Genomic DNA, 6,681 nt, shown 5'->3' on the forward strand with positions numbered 1-6,681 from the left:
AAGCTCTGAGTCCGGGCACCCAGAGACGTGACTGGAGCAGAAGCTGCCAAGGCCAAAGCCCTGAGCTCAATCTTGGGCTGATGCAGCGCACTCACTTCTGCATTGCCGCTGCAGGTGCATCTGATATCCCCACGGAGAGGAAGTCCTGTCCCCAGACGGGCAGACAAACAGCTAGGAGGCCCCTACTGGGTTCTCCTGGCTGAGGGGTCCAGTAGGACGGGAAGACTGCATTTCATGGGGCAGGGCTAATTCAATCTAGCCAAAAAAGCTTCACAAAAGCTTTTGGCAGGAACTCAGCCCATTGAGCAAAGACAACAAGAACCAACAGCTGCCAGCTGAAGCCAGAGAAATTCAAATGAGACGTAGGCACACATTTTTGACAGTGAGGGAAACTAGCCACTGGAACAAATTACCCATGGGAGAGGTGGAGTCTCTGTTTCATGGTGTCCTCACGTCACAACTGCCTGTCATTCTGGAAGGTGCCTTTTAGTGACTTACAAGCAATTGGGCTTCATATGGTGCAAAGTGTGTGAAATTTCATAGCCTGTGAAATAGAGGCTAGATTAGGAGATCGAATTGTGTCACAACTTCTATGAAAAGCTCAGTGTGGGGTGCGGAACAGACTCTGCTGTTTTACTGGGTGGCCTGCTTGCTCCCCAGAATCAGTAATGAGCAAGTGGGGTGATCCGGGGTGCAGCTCAAACACCCAGCTGGGCTGGCCAGGGGCAGAAATCAGGCCTGCCAGGGAAAGGTGGGTGTGGCAGTGACTTCACAAAGGCCTTTGGCAGGAACTCAGCCTATTGGGCAGAGATGATGAGGCGTCTGTGACCTCACAGAGCTCCCTTGCCAACGGCCGGGCAGGACAGGGATGCGGGGCAGGGGGAACCTCGGAGAGCCCTGTAGCCTTGCTGCAGCAAGCCTCCAGCTCGCGGTCTCTCATTCAGGACCAAGAGCCAGTTGCTGTAGAGGAGATTCTCTTCGTGCGTTTGTCTTATCTGTGTGGATTTGATTCAAAGACATTGTCATCTGTGTAGAAGGTAAGAAAAAATATAGGCTCTAGATATAGATACAAGATAGGGGACTCTATCCTAGCAGATTCAAAGGCATCACCACCCTCCTAGGGAAAAAGGTTTTGCTAATATCCAAGCCTTCCACATTGCAACTTGAGAGCATTGCTCCTTGTTCTGTCATCTGCCAGCTCTAAGATTTCATGACAATCAATCTTTCATTAGGAAAATAATTCAAAAATGCAAATACAAAAAACTTTGAGTGAAATCAACCCATTCTGATCTTTAGTGTCTGGGGTGTGGGCCTCGGGGGCCAGACTGAGACCCTCATGTGCTAGTAACACCCAGGAAGCCAGTAAAATAATTCCAGTTCTCTTAGCATCCAGGCCTCCCTAATCCAAGGAACAGCTGAGGGCTGCAGGAGACAGAGGGGTGCTGAGAAGGTCTAACTCATGACTGAAAATACAGAGATGTGTTATTGGCTTTGGTTGGGGGACAAGTAACAAATCCGTCAGGATTCTTGCCCCAAACAACAATCACCCATTGTCCTTTAGAGCACGAGGGCCCTAACGCGCCTGACTTGCTCAATCTCTCCCCTGCTAGGGCTGAGAGAACTTTCTCCATCCCCCAGGATACCGAGGGAAAGAGAAAAGAAGTGACCTCTCTTTGGTCACACAGGAAGGCCATGCCAGAGCTAGAACGAGAAGCATAAGAAAGAAGTTGTATCAAAATGTTTTGCATTTCAAACTGACAGATTTCTTAAACAAAGGCAATCTGAAGTGTGGTTAGTGAAGTGAAATGATACATTCTTGTCTCCACGAGTTTCTAGATTGATGAACCAGTAGATCTATGCCCTAGTTTTTATCCCTAGATTGAGGGAGGAAAACAAGTTTGCCTGTTTTGTGAATTCCCAATGGCTTTCTTGAATTTCCACAAACTAGTCGATTGAACTGAACGATTTGAATAAACTGAAAGGAAGACAATATTTTCTGCACCTTTACTGCTGCCCAAAGCTGGGTTAGTATTTCAGCTAGCTTTGCTTCCGGGGCCTTAGCTATCACATCAGTGGTGCGACTGGCTGAAAAGCTTGGCAGTGAACATGTTCTACTGAATGTTATTTTTTCTCTTCTATTTAAATTATTTAAAAGATTGTCATAAATTGGGCCCTTATCAGAGGTTGTCAATTTCCAATGTAATGATGACTGTGAGGGAGACTAGCCACTGGAAGAAATTACCCAGGGGAGAGGTGGAGTCTCTGTTTCCTGGTGTCCTACCATCATAACTGGTTGGGAAGGTGCCTTTTAGTGAATTACAAGCAATTGGGCTTAATTGGTTGCTAAGAGTGTGAAATTTCATAGCCCGTGAAATAGAGGCCACATTAGGAGACTGAATTGTTTCACAACAATTGTTTCACAGCCTCTATGAAAAACTCAGTGTGGGGTGCGGAACAGACTCTGCTGTTTTACTGGGTAGCCTGCTTGCTCCCCAGAATCAATAATGAGCAAGTGGGGTGATCCGGGGTGCAGCTCAAACATTCAGCTGGGCTGACCAGGGGCAGAGGTCAGGCCTGCCAGGGAAAGGTGGGTGTGGCAGTGACTTCACAAAAGCTTTTGGCAGGAACTCAGCCCATTGAGCAAAGACAATTAGTTGGGAATTGGTCCTGCTTTGAGCAGGGGGTTGGACTACATACCTCCTGAGGTCCCTTCCAACCCTGATAGTCTATGATTCTATGAGTGAGGCGTCTGTGACCTCACAGAGCTCCGTTGCCAACAGCCAGGCAGGACAGGGATGCAGGGCAAGGGGAACCTCGCAGAGCCCTGGAGCCTTGCTGCAGCAAGCCTCCATCTTCGCTTTACCAGAGAAAGGTTATGAGCAGACAATGGCTGGAAGTTGAAGCTAGACCAATACACACTGGAAAGAAGGCGAGGAGCATTTTTACCCTCAGAGTTTGGAGCAATTCACTGAGGGTTGTGCTGGATTTTCCACAACTGGCCTCTTTTAAAATCAAGCTTGGGTGTTTTACTAAAAAATCTGCTCTAATTCCTATGGGAATTATTTTGAGGCACATTCTATGGCCGAAGTGAAAGAGAAAGTCAGACAACAGTGGTTTCCTCTGGGCTTGGAATTAACCTGTGACTCGCTGGGGGCGTTTGGAATGTGGCCATTTTGCTTCCCTCTTCCTCCTTCCCTCTTGTCCCTTCTTCTCAGTTGGAAAACGGGCCACCAGAAAAGCCTGATTTCCACCCTGTGCCCCTTCCATTCGTGCTGTAAGCTGAAGGGCATTGTGACTTGAGAGTGAATTCAGCCAGTCAGTGCTAACTCTCCACAGGTGATTTGCATAAGTCAGTAAAGGAACCTGCAGGTTTCCGTGGGAGCGATGCCCAAGGCAGGGCTCAGGCTTCGGGTTTATGCTCAGGGTTCGTGGAGTCAGGGAGCGACAGGTGGCCAAGTTACCTCTGGTGTCACAATGTTACTGCTCAGGTTCCTCTGCCTGCTGCACCACCTGGGCAGTGACTGTCAAGGGGAAGGTTTTGTGGATTTGAAACTTAGAAACCAGGAAGCGCAGGAGAGGACTGGCTTAGAGAGTTTGGCAGTAAAATGTAGGTTTTGTGGCAATATCCTGTGCAATTGCTACTGGATCCGGGAGGGAGACAGCATTCCTGCCCCTCCAACACCTCTTAGCTGGGCCTACATAAAAGAGACTAGCTAGAGTTTTGCACACTTGTTTGTTTGAGACTGAGCAAATAAGGCCCAACAGATTACTGCTAGGGTGAATTTTGCTGCCTCCTCTCCTTGACTAGAATACAAGCAGTTTCTGATTCTCTCAGATGAAGTAGTTCTTCTAAAATCAAGGGCAAGACCAATCAGTGGCTTTTTCACAACCCCCCCCCGCCCTGAGATTTTTTTTATTCAAACTGGGTTTTTTAAATTTATATTGAAAAAGCTTTTTTTTTTAAACTTATCCAATATAAAATTTGAAATGATGACAAGTGATGTTAAGGCCTCTAGTTGCTCCAGCCTATTAAAGTAATTTAAATAACTACATATATGAAGAAGTCCATGTTTGCTGCCAAGTGTCAGAGGAAGTCAAAGCACTGAACTGTTGGAAGTCATTGCCTAAGAACCTGGGGGTCCAGAAGTTATTGAAACACTCAGCCAGATTTTGGCAGCACTAGCCTCTTCTGCGGGTGCAGAAAGAATATTTTCTTCATTCCAGTTGATGCAGCTACTTCATTCAAATGTAAGAAACTGATTGGGAGTTCGAAAAGGATGAAGGCTTCTTTTCCTCTTGTAATATATGAATAAAGGCTAGAGAGGAGGAGGTGTGAGCTACTACTTCTAAAATCTGGAAGGATGTTATGAGCAGGAACAATCAGTTCAGTGCACAAACTAGAGATACTTCTTTACCTCAGTTTGTTTGAAATGAAAACAAATGGTTCAGTCAACCTTTTTGTTTTTCTGTATCCTGCAAAACCAGCAAGTCAACATGTTTGAATGGATCCCAATTCCTAGCCTCATAGAAGACTAGGGTTGGAACAGAACTCAGGAGGTATCTAGTCCAACCCCTTGCTGCAGGCAGGACCAACCCCAACTTCATCATCCCAGCCAGGGCTGTGTCAAGCTGACCTTTAAAAACTTGTAAGGATGGAGATTCCACTACCTCCCTAGGGAACCCATTCCAGGGCTTCACCCCCCTCCTAGTGAACTAGTGTTTCCTAATAGCCAAGCTAAGCCTTCCACAGTGCAACTTGAGACCATTGCTCCGTGTTCTGTCATCGGCCACCACTAAGAATTTCATGAGAATCAATCCCTCATTAGGAAAATAACTCAAAAATACAACTACAAAACATTTGGAATTAAATCAGTCCACCCTGACCTGTAGTGTCTGGGGGTGTGGGCCTCTGAGGCTAGACTGAGACCCTCATTGGCTAGAACCACCCAGTGAGCCAGTAACAATATCCACTCCTGTTACCGTCCAAGCCACCTCAGTCCAAGGAACAGCTGAGGGCTGCGGGAGACAGAGGGGTGCTGAGAAGGTCTAACTCATGACTGCCAACCCAGAGATGTGTTATTGACTTTGGATGGGGGACAAGGAGCAAATCCGTCAGTCAGAACAACAGGTCCCACTCGGAGCCAGGGAGACTGGGAATCAAGTCCTGCTGGCACTGCCAGCTCTGGCTTTCTGGAGGAGGAGGAAGCCTCCAGCTCCCCTAGCTGACCCTGAGGCACCTTCTGGTCCCAAATGGAGGTGGCCCTGGGTACAGCTATGGAGTGTCCCAGGAGCGTTCCGCTAGTGGCATTGTATTGTTTTCACAGCCAGTTTCGATCGCTGGTTGCTACCCCTTGCCCTGCTGGCAGGGCATTGAGTGGCACCCGTTTCCAGCCACCTGGGTGCGGAGAGCGAGGAGGGTGAAGGGAGGAGCAACCCCAAGCATCTGTCATTCAGCTCCATCTGATCTAGAGTAAGTAAGTGGAGTTCTCCAGAGCCATCCCCTGTGTGGTGGGAATATCCCACCACTGGGGCTCCCAGCCCGTCCCTTGTCAGGGTTTGTTCCCCAGGTGGAGGGCTCCTGTGCCTTGGGGTGGGATGTGTCGGGAGGAAAAATTGCCTCAGCAGAGGGGAGGTGGGCAGGGGAGCAGGCAGGCTCGTTAATGAGAGGCTGCTTTGAAGCCAGACTCATGGCTGCTCCCCACTCCATTCCAGGATGGAGCGAATAAGGCGGATGCTGAGGAGGAAGGCCGGGCACGGGGCTCCAGAGCCGGCAGCAAACATGAGGCAGCCTGCCCAGGAGGAGAGCGGCCCCTCTGTCCCCGCGGGCGGGGAAGAGGCTCGTGGCCAGCGGAAAGGGAGGAGCTGCTTCGCCTGCTGGAGGAGGCGGAAGACAGCAGCTCCTCTAGCTGACCCGAAGGCACCTTCTGGGCCGAAACGGAAGTGGCCCCGGGTTCAGCTGTGGAGCAGAGAGCCAGGGGAGGGCAGGAGTTGGGGACGGCAGCTCTGGGGCTTCCACTGCAGGAAGCCAAGGAGCCAGGAGCTGCGCCCCAGGGCCCAGCAGGAGCCGCCAACCACCGTGGCAGCTGAGGGGCCTCCCGCCGGCCCCAGCCTGGCCCCGGAGGAAACTCCCGCCGGCCCCAGCCTGGCGACTCAGAAGCCTCCCGCCGGCCCCAGCCTGGCGACTCAGAAGCCTCCCGCCAGCCCCAGCCTGGCGACTCAGAAGCCTCCCGCCAGCACCAGCCTGGCCCCGGAGGAAACTCCCGCCAGCCCCAGCCTGGCCCCGGAGGAGCTTCCCGCCGGCCCCAGCCTGGCGACTCAGAAGCCTCCCGCCGGTCCCACCTTGGCGACTCAGAAGCCTCCCGCGGGCCCCAGCCTGGCGACTCAGAAGCCTCCCGCCAGCCCCAGCCTGGCGACTCAGAAGCCTCCCGCCAGCACCAGCCTGGCGACTCAGAAGCCTCCCGCCAGTCCCAGCCTGGCGACTCAGAAGCCTCCCGCCAGCCCCAGCCTGGCGACTCAGAAGCCTCCCGCCAGCCCCAGCCTGGCGACTCAGAAGCCTCCCGCCAGCCCCAGCCTGGCGACTCAGAAGCCTCCCGCCGGCCCCAGCCTGGCGACTCAGAAGCCTCCCGCCGGCCCCAGCCTGGCGACTCAGAAGCCTCCCGCCGGTCCCAGCCTGGCGACTCA

General features: G+C 51.7%; 1 long non-coding RNA gene across 1 annotated transcript; it reads left to right on the top strand.

Annotated features, from left to right (window-relative positions):
* The first annotated feature begins 888 nt into the window (after positions 1-888).
* LOC123363426 lies at positions 889-6,174 on the top strand. Its single transcript, XR_006576751.1, has 3 exons — positions 889-1,037; positions 5,325-5,470; positions 5,713-6,174. It is a non-coding gene; the product is annotated as an uncharacterized LOC123363426 (long non-coding RNA).
* Positions 6,175-6,681: the final 507 nt, after the last annotated feature.

Source organism: Mauremys mutica, chromosome 2, assembly GCF_020497125.1.
Source record: "Mauremys mutica isolate MM-2020 ecotype Southern chromosome 2, ASM2049712v1, whole genome shotgun sequence".
NCBI classification, from domain to species: Eukaryota; Metazoa; Chordata; order Testudines; family Geoemydidae; genus Mauremys; species Mauremys mutica.